An 18,652-nucleotide genomic window follows, 5' to 3' on the forward strand; every position below is an offset into this window, starting at 1 on the left:
ACAAGATCATCCTCAATGTGCAAATTGAACATGTGCATTTTTGCATTACATTTTTATTACGGTGGATTAGGTAAAAATTTTCATAATTGCCTTAATTCTGTATTAATTAAACTAGGGCTTCAGTAAATATGAAACGAATTGTACAAAGTTGCTTAACTATGTTTTATGCACTGAAGCAAAATGTTAAATTCGCGAACTGTTCCTGTTTTTCAGAACTATGATCTGCTCTGCAGGCTACAATTGCCCTCGCTGGGAAGCAAATTTAATGGAAAGGTGAGGAATGAGACCACACGCACTGGCAAAGCTGTCTGTTTCCAACTTCGGCATCATTGCTTTCAGTATGTTTCTGTAGCAAAAATTACAACTGGATGAAGGTAATCCTGGGCATTTTACCATATTTCACTGCATAATTGTCAGATTTTTTTTTTTTTAAATCCATTTAGTACTAAACTGATTCGAGCTTAGGATGCATGGAATACTTGTGATTATACGTTAAAATTGAATGTTCAAATCAATGCACATTTCTTTGTGACAGTTTAGAAAACATTTTTCCAGTCTGAAAAAAGAAGTTACGAGTACGACAATACTTATTGATTTGTGCTCGATAGTCGAAATATTACACTTGAAATTTATTACAGTGGTGCAAAGTTCAGACTTAAAAAAATAATCTTATGTCTCCAAATATTCTTTGCTAATATTATTGGTTTTGTTATCTGACATGCAGATTCGACGATTACATGAAATGTTATGAACCAATTTTTGGTTATTACTGTTATGCAGTAATACGGTAATTTTTTTATTCAACTAACTTTCAAACTCTCTAGAAATTTTTAAACCTTTTTAAGTTGCATGAAAAGGAATCAAAAACAAATTTGCGAGATTTTTAGGCCTGTAATTGAATGCACTATTTTGCAATTTTGCCATTGTTTCCATTAATGAATATAAAGGGATAATTCATGGTGGTTGTGGTAAACACAGTTTAAAATTACTTACGTGAAATTTATAAGATTTCGTACTTCCACATTGCACAATTTAATGGTTCAATCCTATTAATTTCGAAGATCCACTGTCTTCATTCACAAAAGGGTACGGTGTTTGAAGCGGAGATGGTACCGCGTCACCCATATCCCAAATCGGAAGGGCACTACCCAACTTCAAGAGATACTACCTACCCAAACTTGCATCCCCCGGTGTCTACAAGACCACATGCCAATGCCACAACACCTACATTGGCAGATCCATCCACACCGTCCAAGAACGGATTAACGAGCATGTAAAAGATGCCAAAAACGACACACCTAAATCAGGCCTCTCCCAACACCTCCACTCCACTAACCACACCATCTCCTCCATATCCATACTTCACCCAACCGGCTCTGTCATAGAAAACACCATCAAAGAAACCCATGCCATCATCCAGCAGAAACCAGCACTAAACCTGGACAATGCACAAGCACACCCAACTTGGCACCCTGTCCTCAGAAAGATCCCCGACCTGAAAAAGAAAAGATGCTATGCACATACTCGACCCCCCTCCAGCCACGCGGGGAACAGGAACGGCACATTACCGAGCAACATGGCCCAGCCCCCCAACCCCCAACTGACAACGCCACCGGACAACAGGAAGCAGACGACGCAAACCAAGATGCGCGCGCCAGTGCTGCCGAACGGGAAAAATCACAACCAGCGCCGCCCGGGAACAAACAATGTAGTGACGCGGTACCATCTCCGCTTCAAACGCCGTACCCTTTTTTGAATGATGACAGTGGATCTTCGAAATTAATAGGATTGAACCATTAAATTGTGCAACGCGGAAGTACGAAATCTTCTAAATTTCACGTAAGTAATAAAGGGATAATTCGTACCCTGGTTTTGTGAGATAAAATTTTGAATGCATTCACGTAGTTACATACATTAATTAAGGATTGGAATATAGCATTCAGCAGTGCTCTTTTTTTTCTGGAAGGAAAGGATGCAGTACCCTTCAAGTTGGTTTGTTATTGCATTCAACATAAGAACAACTCAAAATATTGTTGTATGTTCGTAAATGATCAGCTATAAAAAGGTCGTGGTATGGTGTACCGCTTAAAAAAAAGCACCGGCATTCAGAATCTACATGGAATGTTTGTAATTTACTATCAATGTTGGTTATGAGTATATTTATTTAAATATATACTTCATTGGTATTGGTTAAGAATCATATGTCCATTCATAATATACAACAACAATGTTGCATTTGTAGAACAAAGTGATAAGAAAACTACAAGAAATCATTTCATCATCTGGTAGTACAGATCTGGACTTTGTGGTAGTAAAATCATAGCAATTATAGAAGAGATCTCATGGTTTGGAATCATCAGGATAATACACATGTACTACCACTATGATATCTTCAATCCAATCGAGTGCCTGTAAATGGTCTTGTCTTTGGCCCTGGGTTGGATCCCCAGTAGGGGTGGCAACAATTTGGTGTGAGGGCAATCTGGGAGCTATGTGTAAAGGAGTAGCAGGTTCCAACCTGAAAAGCCACGCAATACGCTTTGGTCCTCATTAACACATTGGATTTGTATGTCACATATGCTCAGCTTTTCTCCCCACTATTCTCATTTTGGGAAAAGTTACTTTCTGGTTTGCATTTGAAGACATTGATGTTGTTCGTTTATGTATAGATAAAATTAACATAAATAGAAAGAAAAAACTCAAGTATGCAATAATACCTGAAAAAAATACAATTGAGAGTGGGGGAACCAGGTAAGTCAATTTTCTGTCTTGAGGGAAGTAAGCCGCGGGTCAAGCTAACATTGCATCAGATTTTATGTATCAATCCACTCGGGGAACTTTAGCTCAGAATCTTCCGTGGCAGTCTTACCTCAACGTCCAAGCTGTTTGGATTGCAGACACCGAGAAAATCCACAATATTGCCAACCGCACAACACATCAAAACCTGCTGCACATGCATGTCAGGCGGAATGTATCTTTGCTTCTTTTTGTCTCAATTCTTGAAGTACAGTCAACTCTCGATTCAACGACCTTTCACAGTTCCCGGGAAAAGGGTCGTTATTTCGAAGGGGTCGTTATTGGAATTTGCCCCAATTTTCTGCTTAAACGGAGCTCAAACGGACACAAAGATGCATAAGAGATGGTAACACCATTTATCCTGGTAGTTATACATCCTGTTATGTACAGGATGCGTGTTGTGAGAAGGAAAATAGAACATGAAAACGTTTTCACAAAAAATAATGTTACTTTCTTTCAATTGTGCACAGTCGTTGCTTTTCCAGGAAATTCTTACAATTATAGTTCATGAGAAACCCGTTTGCACCGAGACCTATGGAAAGGAAAACAATCTCTCGCTAATTGCAAGCGAAACTCTAAGAATCTTGACACCAGTTACACTGGTGCCAGCAAAAGTCGGGAGATAATCGGGCAGAATGAATGTTGGATTTTATACGTGTCTAGTAGAGCATTGTCTGTTACAAGATTAACTGGTAAGATTAGATCTCTCGGGAGAAACAACACAACCTTTCTAGGCACCAGACAAAAAAAAAAAAGTGGGGCTGTAATTTTCGTTCTGGTTCGGCTGTGTAAAATACATCGCAAAAAAAAACATGTTTTCAACCAACTTCATTCACCCTCCCCCCTTCCCCATTCAAGGGAGCAGTCCAAACTCCTTCCTTGACTTGCATTGTAATCCAGTGTGAAAAAGGAAATGCGCAACTTGCGATCTGTCTTCACCCAATGCGTATTCCAGGACACGTCATTAAACAGCATCCCAGTCGAAAGTCATTTAGGGTTGGAATTGAATTTCACTTTAAACTGTATATTTAGTCCCGATTAGCCCATCAGCATAAAATGAACTGAAAACAAGCTTTATGAAACTGCGCACTTTTACATATCAAAATGGTAGATCGTTATTTACTCACGTTAATCGATGATTTAATGTTGGATTTAGGAGTATTCTCGATGTCAAACACCCACTCCTCGAAAAGTTTTCCCCTTGAATAATGTCTTTTTAATCGATCTCAGCGACCATTCCTACATTGAGCACTTTTTTTTCTTCACATGAATGGTTCTGAAGAAAAGCAGATGCGAATTAAATTTACAGTTTTGCTTATCAGAAGGTGCAGAATATGAAGTTATTTGAACTCTTGTTTTCCTTTCTGGAGATCGAATTTCGTTATCGTGAAACAGCTTTGCGAGATTCAAAACAATAACTTTTTCCTTCACGCTGGATGAGTCATTGCTGTTATCGGCAAGCAAGAGCTTTGCAGACGCTAGACAAAACACTGGCGCCTGCTGCAAAAAACAAGGAGACCGGCTGGAAGTTTGAGCAACAGGTAGCGGAAGAGAAAAATCCCAGCATTTTAAAGATAATGCAACTGTCGAAGACGGAACTTTTAACAGCAGTGTAAAGAAGAAAGAAATGTCCCTTGCTTTACGTTTTACCATGCAACAGACAATAATATGGGTAATATTTCCTATGCAGACAACAGCATAAAAAAAGACCTGAATTCTGCAATTATCAACATTGCCGTGCACACCAGTGGCGGAGAATAAGCTGGGAAAAGGGGGGAGGTGCCGTGTACACAAGTGGCGGAGAATAAACTGGGAAAAGGGGGTAGGGTTAATTTTTTTATTCTGTTTTTTTTTTTTTTTTGTTCGTTTTCAAGAATATAATATTACGACACAATTAGGAAAACGTATGAAGTGGGAAACAGGAGTTATGATGCACGTAAGATCGAAGTAAACTTTTGTGGAAACCTGGATGACAACACATTAAGCGGGTTGACGATCTTTAGTTCGCCTATGTGGCTTTGATTATCTCTAACAGTTTCGCTTTTTTATGAAGTGTTGCAGGGAACAAAGAACACGTTTTGAATGAAAGCGGTTACTGGAAGTTGTCGGCTACAAGGCCGAGAGTTGCTCACTCACGGGAACCTACTGAAATGTAGGTCAGAGCTGGACAAATGGGCCAGACTTCCAGGCGCCACGCATCTGTATTTTTGAACATTCCTGCGATCTTCTCTCTCTAGGTGGTGTATTTATCGATGAAAGAGCTTGACCTGCCATACACATTGGCAAAAACTGCAAGTCCAGCAGTCATTTCGGGCTGCTCCCCCCCTCACCTGTGAGATTTCAGCAGCTCTTAGGACAAGAAAACAAGTCAAGGTCGATTTAAAATAACATCCAAGCACATTCGATCTTCTCTTCTCGCGTATCCAAGAGAAAGCGTGGCAAAACAAGCCTGGCGCGTTGGGTGCGGGGTAACATTGGTGCGCTTGAGGGAGGGGGGGAGGGCAGAGGTCAAGTGCTATTGGATATCATTCAAGCATGGTGTGGTGGTGGTGTCTTTTTTAGTTCAGACCCAATTGTGAGCGGTAGAGCGCTCGTGAAGGGAATGAGCGGGAAAAAAAAACAACGCATTTTTTGGCCGATTTCCTTCAATTTTTCAACTTTTTTCTAAATATTTCACGGTTCCTGGGAAAAGGGTCGTTATACCCGGGGTCGTAGAATCGAGAGTTGACTGTACTTACAACGTGCATCTGCATATTCTTCTTTTTTGCACTCTGTCCAACAATCAGGCTCCAACGGCAAACACACCAGAAACTCAACAGGAAGAAAAAAAAATAGAAATGTGAGAACAAATTCGGATTCCCAAGTTTAAATACCCCCCAGTGAGAACAAATTCGGATTCCCAAGTTTAAATACCCCCCAAAAATCGGGCCAAACGTTCAAGGCCTCTTCCATCCACCCTTATTTTCCACACTGGAAAATAACAATTCCTTTAGATTCACGCTGCCCCGTTAACTCTAGACGTCCAAATTTAAAACCCGCAGCCTCTCTTTCCATTAGAAAAATTCCTTACATCCACCCGCCTTGAATTATATCACCTTCGCTCCTGTCCTTTTAACGTAAAATCCTTTTCTCGTCCAAATTCTCTACCTGCCTTGGCGATTACTATTTTACTGCCCGTATTGCCCCACCACACACACACAGAGAGGGACTCTTCGCTTACCGGGAGACTTTTATAATTATCATTTTATGATCTCTTGTCTTTTTCAAGAGAAACAATCATCCCGTTATACATTTTTCTTTCTACCTAAAATGGAAGCGATTCGTATCTCTAACCAATTTATGTTCCCCAAATGACTTGTCGTATATTTCTTCCGACACACAACAACCCCTCTCGCCCGCAAGCCTTCCGCCGTGACCTAAATTAACATCATCGGGTTCATTCTTTGTTCTGACGTCATTTGACCTAGATCGCGCATCCCCCAAATTCCTTTCTCGTGTAAGCTCAGCGTGGAGTTCACTGTCTCCTGTCTAGCGTCTTTCATAACATAATAACATACATTATTACATACGTAGTATACACTATAGGCCTAACCATTTATTACCATTGCATATCGTGGGTTCGAGTACCGGAACCGTCTTCTTTCGTACCATTAACACCTTTCATAGCGGTTCATAAACCATAAAAACTTATTTTCAATATTATAAACATTAATATTATCGATTCATACATTACATACTTTGCAGTAATGAATATAAAATCATATGCATAGCGTTTAGTACCTCTAATTACCTTTTATATACATCATAAAATAAATAATTATATATTCATAAAAGTTATAAATAAGCAAATACATAAATGTAAAGTATTATAATGATATGCAAATTAGTTCTAAATACATGCAAATGCATTCTAAATATGTGCAAATTAATTAACACCCATGCAAATAAATTGTGAATATTAAATAGTGACCGAGCTTGGCGTATTCCCCTTCTACTGGGGAGGGGCCGCGGTGGCTCAGTCGGTAACGCGTCTGACTACCATGCTCAAGGTCCCGGGTTCGATCCCCGGCCGGTTCAAATCCGGGAACTTTTCTAACGGTGGAAGCGGCCCCGGCGCCTACCCAGCGTCGAATAACATGGGTACCTGGGGGAAACCCTGGGGGGTAAAGGCGGTCAGGGGCGTGATGCTGATCACATCACCCCCACTCACGACCGGATCAAGAAAGTGTGGGGCGTTACCCCCACACCCCCTATACGCCTTCATGGCGTGGTGCTATGCACAGGGGAACACTTTACCTTTACTTTACCTTTTACCTGGGGAGGGGATTTGGAATTTTTGTAAACACATGTTCCCGAACGAACTGTCAGTGTTTCAACCTCAATATACAAATATAAGTGTGGCAAACCCTCTATAATTGTACCTAAAGCTGTTTGTAACATATGTTACAGATTCTACAAGGGACATGCTTTTTGGGTAACATATGTGTTACTTGGGCAGACTAAAGGTTAAGTAATGACACATTTATTACATAATCTATGCACAGTTAGTATATTGCATTTTTTTATCAAAGTACAAGTGTTATACGAGAATGGAATTTGACTAGTGTTTTATCTTAAATACAAACTAACTAGTCAAGTTCTATCTCGGTTGTGTTTTTTTGTTTTAGCAGCAAAGTGTTTAGTGTGGCGAGACGGGATAAAATTGAATTGTAGTAACAGTCGCGATTAATGTATTTGATATTTGTGCAATATCTGTAACAAGGATCGAACCTAAAACTGCTTCCACCAACAATATTAGCTTTTTTTACTCTACATATAAATATAAACCTCTTATTTTTATTTTTTAAAAAGAAATAAAACTCACAAGTCTACTACATACAAGTTTATTGTTCTAAAACTAGTCTACTACAAAATGAATACAGAGTCAAAGTAATTTTACAAAAGGTTATACATAGCGTTTACAGTTTTTTATTAGTCAGGTTGTACACATGTTGTAATACATAGCGTTCACACAACGCTTTTCATTTTCTCAAGCAAGATTGTATATAGAGAGTACACAGCTTTAACACTATGCTGTTATATTTAGACACTAGGAAACTATATTCAAATGACAGTGTTAGTTTTATAGAAAGTTCTTTCTCTGGACTGTCAAGCTTGACACGCCAGAAGTTTTTCATTTTTCTCACACCAAGTTTATGTTTTGAACATGTAGGATCAGGATACTTTTCCATTATTGCCTGCTCCACACATTCACTGTAAATTAAGGAATTTTGTCCATACAATTCTTTCATTTCTTTTTAAGTCTGTTCCAAACAATGACAGAAAATAGGTTAGGGGCAACTCACGGCACATATAATGTAAAAACATAATACAATAAATTCCACACATTGATGAGTTTGGGTTTTGAACCACCGTTTCACTGATGCACCATGAAATACAGTTCTTTTTTATAAATTTTAGTACATTACATTTAGTACATTTTAGAGGCTGACCAAAACTATCAAAGTACCTGGCCTCCTTATCACTGTTTATAAACAAACTTGTCCAGTGTATCCCTGGTCCAGAGTCATTGTCGGTGTTAATAACCAATGCAGCAGGCAATTGCACATTTTTTGGCAATGTATTATTAGCAAAAACACCTCGAAAAATAAAAGACAGACATTTGTCTGATTGAACAGTTTTTTCAATTTCAATGTTATTCATAGTTCACTATCCGAAAATGCACTATCCTTGGAACAGCAACCTTGCTCGGATAAGTAATACACACTTGCTGCGTCGTTGTAAAACGAAGCTAATGATGAATATCCACTGTCCGATGTTGAGGTGTTCTGTTTAGGTGAAGTCCTTGTGGCTTCTATAATATGCTGTTGAAGCATGAAGCTACGTATAAATGTGCGTCTCTAAGAGCACGTTTGATTGTCATTAATCTGTGATAATTGCGACAGCAATTTTGTGCAGGGTAGGCTAACAGCGACGCTTTAGGGCCTCCTAGGTCCTCGAGGTTAACCACAGTGCGGTGAAGTACTTTAATCCAGGGAGTCGTAACGTAACGAAATGGAACGGTATTTTCAATTACGGTTTCCGTTACGTTACAACCAGAAACAGAATAACTTTTTTCGTGAACAGAAACGTTACCTCAGGTATATAAACATTACGTTACAGGTGTGCATAACGGTACCGAACCAGAACTGATCTCTAAAGGAGTAGGTCTTTACGTGACACTTTAACGTTCCATCCATTGCCGGCAACCAGTAACGTTACAGGGTAAGAAAGAGGTTCGTCACGTATTGACTAGTAACTTTAGTGTGTGTGGAAAGTGATAGTAACGTTACTATTAACCAGTAACTTAATTGAGGTCACGACTGTAAAAACGTTACACTCCTTTTTTCAAAACAACAACGTTATTTATAGCTGGTATCATACAGACGTTCCGATGTGCAATACCGTGTCCGATGCCGTGTTCCGGAGAGAATAACATAGGTCTCTCGTATAATTGTGCTCGTTACTTTTGTAACGTTACAGTTCTTTTCCTCCACAAAAGTCTGTTTCCAAAAAGTGATACACATGTCCGTTACGAATAGCAAATACCGTTTTCGAAGAAGCCTCATAATTATGATCGGCAGCTTACTAACATTACAGTACTTTGACCCCTTGAAAGTCACTAAGTTATAATACGTATTTTCGTTTTGGATGTCAGTGAAAAAATTAAATTGTAAAACAAAACGTTTGAAAACATCCGTAAACAAGATTCGGCGTGACTAAAGTTCTGGTTATTGGAATTTACTTATTAACTATGTATTTATCACAAATATATTTCTTTTCTGCATACTTAATCGCTTTATGTGAATTTGTTCTAATTTGATTATTTATGCGAGATGAATTTTAACATGTACGTTCACTTTATACGATAGCAAAGCAAATGTTTGTTGAGGGAAAACGTTTATATCTCTCTCTCTCTCTCTCTCTCTCTCTCTCTCTCTCTCTCTCTCTCTCTCTCTCTGTTTACATGTGTTACATCATTTTTTTTTTAAAAAATACAGTTGTTTGGCGATGAGAATGATTCGTGCTTAGATTAAGTTGCTGAAGGACGAAACATAAAGGACCAACCATGGTCGAGCCAAAAAATCATCCGTGCCACGCGTTCGTCCACCTAAGCGAGAGGCAAGCTTTCTCCTATCAGAAGACGAAAAATAATTGCTTGTTGCGCGACCTTGAGAAGGCGAACCGAACTGATAGCAGCAGCACCACGCAAAATCGGAAAATCTGAATCCTGAAACTTTGTACACGTGACCTTCGATCACGAAGCATCCGAGTAGACAACGCCTTGGGGCGATATGAAAGGCACTTTTGGCAAGTAGAAAATGCGTAGAAACGAAATGTTAGATGGAATTGTTGTACGAAACAAACGAAACCGCGTTTGTGCAACTGGTCTGTAGCTAGACAGGGCCATTGGACTCTCAAGAAGTCAAGAATTGTGTGGAAAGTGATTCTCAAAACTAAGCGAATAAAAGGACAGCATATTTTATCATTTACAAGGGCCCTCATCCGCTTACAATTTTGAAAATTACTTTCAGTAATTCTTGTCTTCTTGGACAGGAAGTGCATTAAACTTTTTGGTGTAGAAACAGACAGAACGCCCGCCTACCTACCACGTTTGAAAGAAGGGCATAGACAGACAAGAAAGTAATTTTCAAGAACGCAAGAAAGGCAGTCGACATGGACATTGACCAACGTGTGACTGAGAAATACAATCGGAACAAAGGACAAGATTCTTCAAGAAACAGTAATTTTATAAAACTTCCTATCATTAACTCAAACTCAGTTCATTCTTTTATCCTCTTTTGTTTGTTATACTTTTGTATTATTCATGTTTAATATCGCTTTTCTGCCACTTGTAGATAATCGCGACGATGAAGATGAATGATGATCATATTAAATCTATGAAGGGATGCTTACAAAAAAAAAAACAGCCATGCCCAGATGTCTACTCGAACTTGAAATGTTTGGTACCGAGTGTATGAGTGGATCACTAAACGACTTCGGCCTTCGAGGCTACGGTTTCAGTTGCAACATGGAGTATAATTACGTTTCTACTACTCTGAATTGACCAAAGCATGTGGTATGTATCCTTCATTTTACTTAAAAAGCCCCCTTGATACATGAGATACTACAAATAATTTCAGGCATACCCTCGAATTCTGATTGCCTGGCACTTTTTTTTAACTAAGTAATGAAGTGACGTTTATATTCATATTAGTCCTACGACTAGCTCGAACTAAAAACTCTTGTGAAATACTGTGTATATGTTATCCTTGTGAAGTGAGGAACTTCATATTTTGCTAAGAAAATATGTATGAAAAATTATATTTGTAGCTACTACTTGAAGAATTCAAATTATTATTATGATGGAATTTCAACTTACGTATACTCTGCATATAATGTTATCGGAGAGGAGTTTTTGTCTCGCAGTCAATTTATTTTTAGTTGAGGAACTCGAGAGGAAATTGGAAATATATAATGACCCACGTTGTGGTGTGTTGTTCGATTAATCGGAATTGGAGTGAGAGAAATCTGTGGTTAAGTTCATTCAACACGTCAATTTGTAACTGTGAATGCAAGTTTTCTTTGATTTAGCAGGAAATCAGTCTGCTATTGTTGTAAGTAATAAATGGAAAAATATATATTTTCTGCTCGAGTAGGAATCCGCAGCCGTTATCCGATCAATCAGTTTCTGTGTGTGAAACTTCTGTCTAGGAAAGCTACATACAATTTGCTTTTAATAACAGCAGCTTCAAAATAACCTATCCATTCTTGTCATGCCAAGTAATGTTTGATTTTGATTTGTTATATTTAACTTTGGTTTTATGCCACTTTTGGCTAATCGCGAAGACGAGGATGGGTGATGACATGACAAAATTGATGAAAGGACATCACAAAGAAAATAATGCACAGGCTGGGATCCGAACTCGGGACCTGTGGCGTCGTATTGCACTGTGCTAACCACTTCGCCACGAAGCTCTGCAAAGTAATGTTTGACCATACATCGTTCATGAAATAAAAACATAACATATACAGTGGCTCACATTAGTAATCAAATACGTAGCATTTTGCTGCATTTCTTAACAATATTTGAAAATTAACAACATGTACATAAATATAAACGATGGTGAAATATTTATACGCATTTCTTAAAGTTATATGTAACTTTTTTTTTTAAATTTTGGGTGCGTCAGCACTTAGGCTATTTTGCACCCGCCACGTTATACGGGGTGCAGCCCCTTACCATAACAAATAACATAACTGTAATGTCGCATAAATGAAATATTAAAATATTCTGACTTAGGTTAAAAGCTGAGGCTGTAAAGAGGCACTCAGCACATATGACAGAAAGCAGGAGAACACACAGAATTATACTGGCTATAGGGCCAGTCGCCAGAGTCTCGTTAGTCTGCAAAGAGCAATCCAGGGTGTACTACGTGGAATGAAGTTGAGGATTGAATGTAATACGTTGAAGGTACCTTACACCCCTGTTACGTTTTCAAATCTGAAAATAGTTATTTATGTTTGGGTGTGAAAAAAGAGATCACTTTAATATTCAGACAAATCGTGAAAGCCTTCTGTTTCTGTTAAGCTACGTTTCCATTCTGACAAGTTCCAGACCCATGACGCGCAACATGTCCCGGCGCATGTTGCGCGTCATTTAGTGCACTGTTTCCAATTCAAATCTACTTCTGCAAAATACGCCCGCAACAACACCGGAGTGCAGGACTTGAGTGTAGCGTTGTTCCATTGTGCTTTAGAGTAGTCAGTGTTTCTTCTCTTGTATTGTAATAATTTGGTAGTGATTTAACTTGTGTAAAGATGAACAATACAACTATGGCGGGTTTTGTGGTTATGGCAGGCGCGTACCATGAACTTGTAAAAAAAAAGAGGCGAAAATGACCTAGATGGTGGATTAGAAGTTTTCTAGCGAAAAGAAATTCGGAAGGAGCGTATAACTCGTTGATGAGAGACTTACGTCTTCAAAGGGGATACGAAAACTTTGTAAGAATGACTGTAAGTGATTTTGCATTGTTATTAAATCTTGTTGGACCACAGATGGTAGTCGCGTCGTCTGTTTCTACTCTAGTGCGCATGCCCCAGGAACTTGCTGCAGGCTGTTTCCATTGTCCGCGGCGCAAGTTGTGCGTCTTAATCGTTTGGGGCAATTTTGTCCCCGGCACTTGCGCCGCGGCATGTTGCAGACAGTTTCCATTTCAACAAATGCTTGGCACATTCAGCGTCGCATGCCGCGCGTCATGTTGCACGGCAAATTTCTGGTAATAGAAACGAGGCTTTACATAGTTTTTTTACTGGTCAACTACAGTGCGGGGAAGGAAGAATTGATGCTACTTCCTGACTACATTTGTTACCAGTAGCTGCATTGCTCCCTGACTGAAGTACCAGAAAAATGGGTAACAAAAACAAAAATACAACATTTGACGAATGGCAGCTATTTACTTTTACCGTACCTAACCAAAGGGTACAGGGAAATTGAAAATGTTAAGTAGTACATGTAAGCGTACCGTGGGTGATGCAATAAAACGTAATGAAAAGCAAAATGAGGGAGATTCCGTATCTCAGAAAATTCAACCAAGAGAACGAAATGAACGAGCTTCAGTATAAAAAATCAAGACCCTTTCCTCATCCCCACCCCCTTTCCAAACCAAGAGCTCCGAAAGCAGCTGTGCAACTTGGAGCAGGCATTGGGACTGCTGTACGGTTCAGTAGCGTTTCATCCGAAAGCGAAATTTCTAGAAAAATGCTACAGTTCGTCTGCGACGGTTTAATGAGTTGCGTTTCGTTCGAGCCTGGCTGATGATGAGTCACACCTTGACTAACCACTCGCAGCGATGGAATTGGTGACTAGTATACCTCGGTTTACAACTTTTAGAACTAATTTGCATAGACAGCGCAGTGCAGACTCAAGACAAATTGTCGAGAGAGAGGTCCCGGGTTCGATACCCGGTGGACGCACAAGTGGTTCGGATCCCACTTTAAACTGTAGGTCCAATCCCTATTAGCCTTAATGTGCATAAAGTGGACTTAAAACAACAAATCAAATCAAAACAAATCGTCGAGAGGAAGTGAACTTGGATCTAGAAATTTTAGTCATGGCAGATGGTAACACTTTCTTACTATCTGACAACTACGAAGGTGAGATTTGCAATTTCCAGAGGGAAAGAAATATTAAAACAAAAAAAAAAAATTTTCTTCGATGGAGCATTTAAGAGTGTTAGCAAGAGTTTGCTTCATTAAACACTATTAGGATGGTAGCCCTCGGACGAAACGCTACTTGGTCAGGTAACCGTAAGTTGCCTGTTCCTGGAATTCGGACGCGAAACGCTACGCCACGTGCTGTACACCTGGCGGTTCAGAAAGCGAAGATGAGTATGAGCGACGAATGCTGAAACTGATGAAGGGACACTCGCAGAGAACACTCATGTGCAGGTCGGGATTCGAAACCGGGACCCCTGGCGTCGTAGTGCGCTGTGCTAACCACTCTGCCACGTAATATTTTTTATTTACTCATTTTTAGTTACTTCCTTTTAAACTAACTAACTAACTCTCTAGCTTTCTTAAACCCGAATGTTCATGGCTGCAGTAACACAGGCCTTCCATCTGTCCCTATATTGAGCAAGATCTATATACTCTTTTCCATCCCTACCGATTTCCTTTAGGTCCATCTCAATGTTGTCCCTCCATCTTCGTCTTGGTCTTCCTATAGGTCTCTTACCATCAGGTTTCCCAACAAGAATCCTATAAACTCCTCTTTCCTCTCCCATTCGTGCCATATGGCCTGCACACCTAAGTCTTCTTGATTTAATCAGTCTAATAACATCTGGACATGAATACAAATTATGTAGTTCTAAAATTTTGTAACCTTCTCCACTCACCTGTCTCCTCATCCCTTTTAGGTTCAAATATTTTCCTAAGAACCTTATTTTCAAATACTCTCAATTTATGTTCCTCTTTCAATTAAAGGGACCAAGTTTCACACCCATATAATACGAGCACTACATACAAAATTACTGTTTTGTATATTTTAACTTTTAGTTTCTTAGTTATTAAACTAGAAGACAAAAGTTTATGAAGAGAGAAGTAACATGCATTTCCTGAATTAAGCCTACTTTTTATTTCCTCTTTAATATAATTTTCATTGGTTAATATTACTCCTAAGTATTTGAATTTGGAAACTGGTTCAAACGAGTTGTTATCAATAATTACATTTTGATTATTACCTAACCCTTGGTTTCGGCCTGTAAGCATATATTTAGTTTTCTCTTTGTTAACTTCCAAACCTGTCTTTAGCAGTTTTGAAAAGTATTTTAGCATTATTCTTAATTGTATTTATATCATCCCCTAATAAGTCTACATCATCTGCATATGCTAACAACTGAGTCACACCATTTAATTTTAGTCCTTCGTCAGTTTCTGTTACCTTCCTAACAGCATATTCTAAGGCAAAATTAAAGAGCAATGGATATAATGCATCTCGTTGTTTTAACCCATCATGAATTGTAAATTTGTCAGACACATAAATACCCACACGAATTTTACTTTCTGTTTCACTGGTGCATACTTTTATCATAATAACAAGCTTCTTAGGTATTCCAAATTCGACTAATATATTATATAATTTATCTCTTTTGACCGAATCATATGCTTTTTTGAAATCAATGAATAGCTGATGGACATTTTGATTATATTCCCACTTTATTCAAGTGACTTCCTTTTACCTACGCTAAAAAAAGAAATTAAAAAAAAATTAATATTAGTCTTTTTTTCAACATGTCTATTGAGAATGTAAATGATCTGTCAATTTTTTACTTTGTCAGGAAACCTTTAAAGTTTGACATTATAGTTATTGGACCTTTGTCGCCATTGCACTGAAAGTTTACATCATTGCAAAGGTTGATATATCTATCTACCAGATAGAACACTGGAATTGAATGAGATTAGGTAGTTGTTCTGTAATGGAGATAACACAATTCCATTATAACTTTGTCATTCGGTAAAATAATCGATTACTTTGATTTCACTATTATTCAAAATGTATCTATCTGTTAAAAGCAAAAGTAAGAACCGAAGTCCACCATGCCAGCAACACTACTACTTCTAAGCAGCTCCCACAATTGACTGAGGTTAGAATGAAAGTTTGTCTTGTTTTAAGTTCACTTGTATGCACAGATAGGCTAATTGGGAGTGGACCTACAGTTTAAAGTGGGAAATGAAACACTGTGCCTCCACCAGGAATCGAACCCGGTTAGAATGCAAGTGGTTTCTCATACTCAGATGGCAATTGTAGTTGATTGAGGGAAATTGTAGGCTGCAATTGTTTAATCTCTTATCGTCTGATGTCTACATACAAGCAATTTGGTATATTGAGTGTGTTTTTCGTTCATCTACGCAATATGGCAGCAGCCACAAGAATGCAAACTCAAGACAGGCACACAAATTTGGAAGTAGTAAATACTGTATAGATGAATGAACAGGGCAAAATTTAAATTAACACACAAGTATTGCTTTCGAAAATCTTAGCATGCTGTGGAGCAAATTGTGGTTTTGCATTAAAGGGAAGACACGCGAATACCACTACTCACTCGTGCATGCAGTGATCGAAGTGGTAGTTTGTAGCTAGGGTGAAACGAGCCTTGGAAATCGGTTGGGAAGTTGTTTGTTATTGTTTCACATAATGTGTAGGTAGTCACACGTAGTCTGAGAAACAGAAAAGTCACACATACAAGAACCTTGCTTGCAGGCCAAGGATAATAATCCTGGGGAAGTGGCGCTACCAGCTCCTATTTTCCAAAATTTGGCACGTTAGGTATTACACCAGATGTGGCATTTGGGTATGATACATTTTTATTATATTCCTGTGGAGATTCGAACAGTGTTCTCGGCTTGCGAGCCAGCGTAAATCTGCGTTAGCGTCCAATGTTTCGAGCGCATACATTGCTCCCATCATAAGGTAGAGAGCATCCTGCTTAGAGCAATGTATGCACTCCATTAGCTTGAGAAAATCTAAAATAAGAGGAATTCCTATCCCTGTTCTCGTGTTGATATTTCCTGGCAAATAAGAGGCTGTCGCGGTATATTGCCGCGCTATACATTGAAGAAACAATGCTTTCTAATGACCGCCATGTTGGGCAGATTTCAGTTGTATATTGGCATTTGTCTTATTCGTATATTTTCAAGTTAAGAACTTGGATTAAATTATTTATAGTTAATTGTTTTTATAATTCATGTATATATTACGTTTCTTTATATTTTATAATATTATTCACGTATTTTTTTTTTACTTTCTTTTTCGCGTATTTTTGCAACATTTATTCAGAATTTATAGGATCCCAAATAATATATGCAACGTTTTCATTGTTTTTGAAGCACAAGTTAAGTACATTTCTTCTTAATATCGATTTTTGTTCAACAATGTACAAAATTGAAGTAATTTGTCTTCCTTATAAACTAAATATTTATTTAATCATTTTTTTATGTACAAGGGCAAGTATGATTTATTTGATAAAATCAGTTTAGTTATTTCTATATAGTTTAATATTGTAATATTATAGCAAAGTATTTCTCCCTCGTTTTCAATAAAATATCGTTTTCCTATTGGCTGTTTATGTTAGGAGTAGGGGAACCACGCTTCGTGTTCTTCGCGATGTAAAAACTTCCACGTTGGCATTTTTAATTGTTGCCAACCTTAACTTTAGCTTACTATCGCTAATTAACATTGATGTGTTATATAAATTATCAGTTTTTCTTGTGTTATTTTATGTGATGAGTTTGTATTGTAAGTTAGAACAATCTGTTATGCTGCACCTCGCGCTTGAGGTAGCAGTTGAGGTCTTGCTTTTAACTGTGAAGGCGGTGCGCGGACTCTCGTGTTAAATAAATTGCTTATGACTGCCTGCGAGCGTGCATGACCCAATAAGTTATAACTTTTAACTTGTGCGAATCAGTATGCACGCGCGCGATTCGTGATTAAAGATTTTGGACATTTTAATTATAAAGTATTTGGAATTTTATTTACTGTCACGTGTCGCAATTCGGTGGTTTCCTTCCTGGAGGAAGGGTGGATCGTCTTAATCCCGATCCCTGGGTGAGAACTGGTGCTCCCAACTGACCAGCCGGAGCAAGGAGCGATGTGTTGCCAATTCGGCATACCCTGGAGTTACGAGTGGTGGCACGTTGCAGCTTTATACTCCGAAGTCGATACCAAAGGTTCATGGACGTCTGCAGGATTTTTTTTCCAGGGAGGTGCAAGCAAGGTAGTTTTTTTTTCCGGGGCGGGGGGGCAAACAAGGTGCATGTTCCCCCATAACAGTGTTGTCTCCTCAAAAACCATTGCTTTAATTTGAAGTTATCATGTTCATGCAATAATTAACATATATTATTATAGCTAAAATGCAATTGCGCGATATATATAATTTTTGGTTGACTTTCCTTTTCCAGGTGGGTCGTGCCCTTGCCTCTTTTTCGGACATTCATGCAAAGGTTCTATTTTTATTTCGCGTCTACCACTTTATGTTAATCGCGATGATAAAGGATGTGATAGGTGATGGAAGTGGTATAAAGACAAATGACCCATCCATATTTTCTAATCCGACATTAGACTTCGCAGTGTATTACGCTAACTAATTTGCCACGGGATCGGTTTCTTCGTGTTTGTCTGCTCATCAAATGATTGATTAGTTATTCAAACTATATAGGTAGCAAAGCTATATAAAATAACGAAACAGAAAAAAAAATCCACTTGACGTCTTGTAGTACTATCATCAACCTACAATTTCATGCTCTCAAATCCACACAG

At 38.5% G+C, this 18,652-nt stretch overlaps 1 long non-coding RNA gene across 1 annotated transcript in view; it reads left to right on the forward strand.

Annotated features, from left to right (window-relative positions):
* Positions 1 to 18,652, forward strand: part of LOC145986781 (uncharacterized) — a 51,998-nt gene that overhangs the window by 22,054 nt on the left and 11,292 nt on the right. Inside the window, exon 4 of the long non-coding RNA XR_014441610.1 lies at positions 214 to 374. This is a non-coding gene — a long non-coding RNA (uncharacterized LOC145986781). The remainder of the gene's footprint in view (positions 1 to 213; positions 375 to 18,652) is intronic.

Source organism: Lepisma saccharinum, chromosome 4, assembly GCF_977018435.1.
Source record: "Lepisma saccharinum chromosome 4, izLepSacc3.1, whole genome shotgun sequence".
Classification (NCBI taxonomy): domain Eukaryota; kingdom Metazoa; phylum Arthropoda; class Insecta; order Zygentoma; family Lepismatidae; genus Lepisma; species Lepisma saccharinum.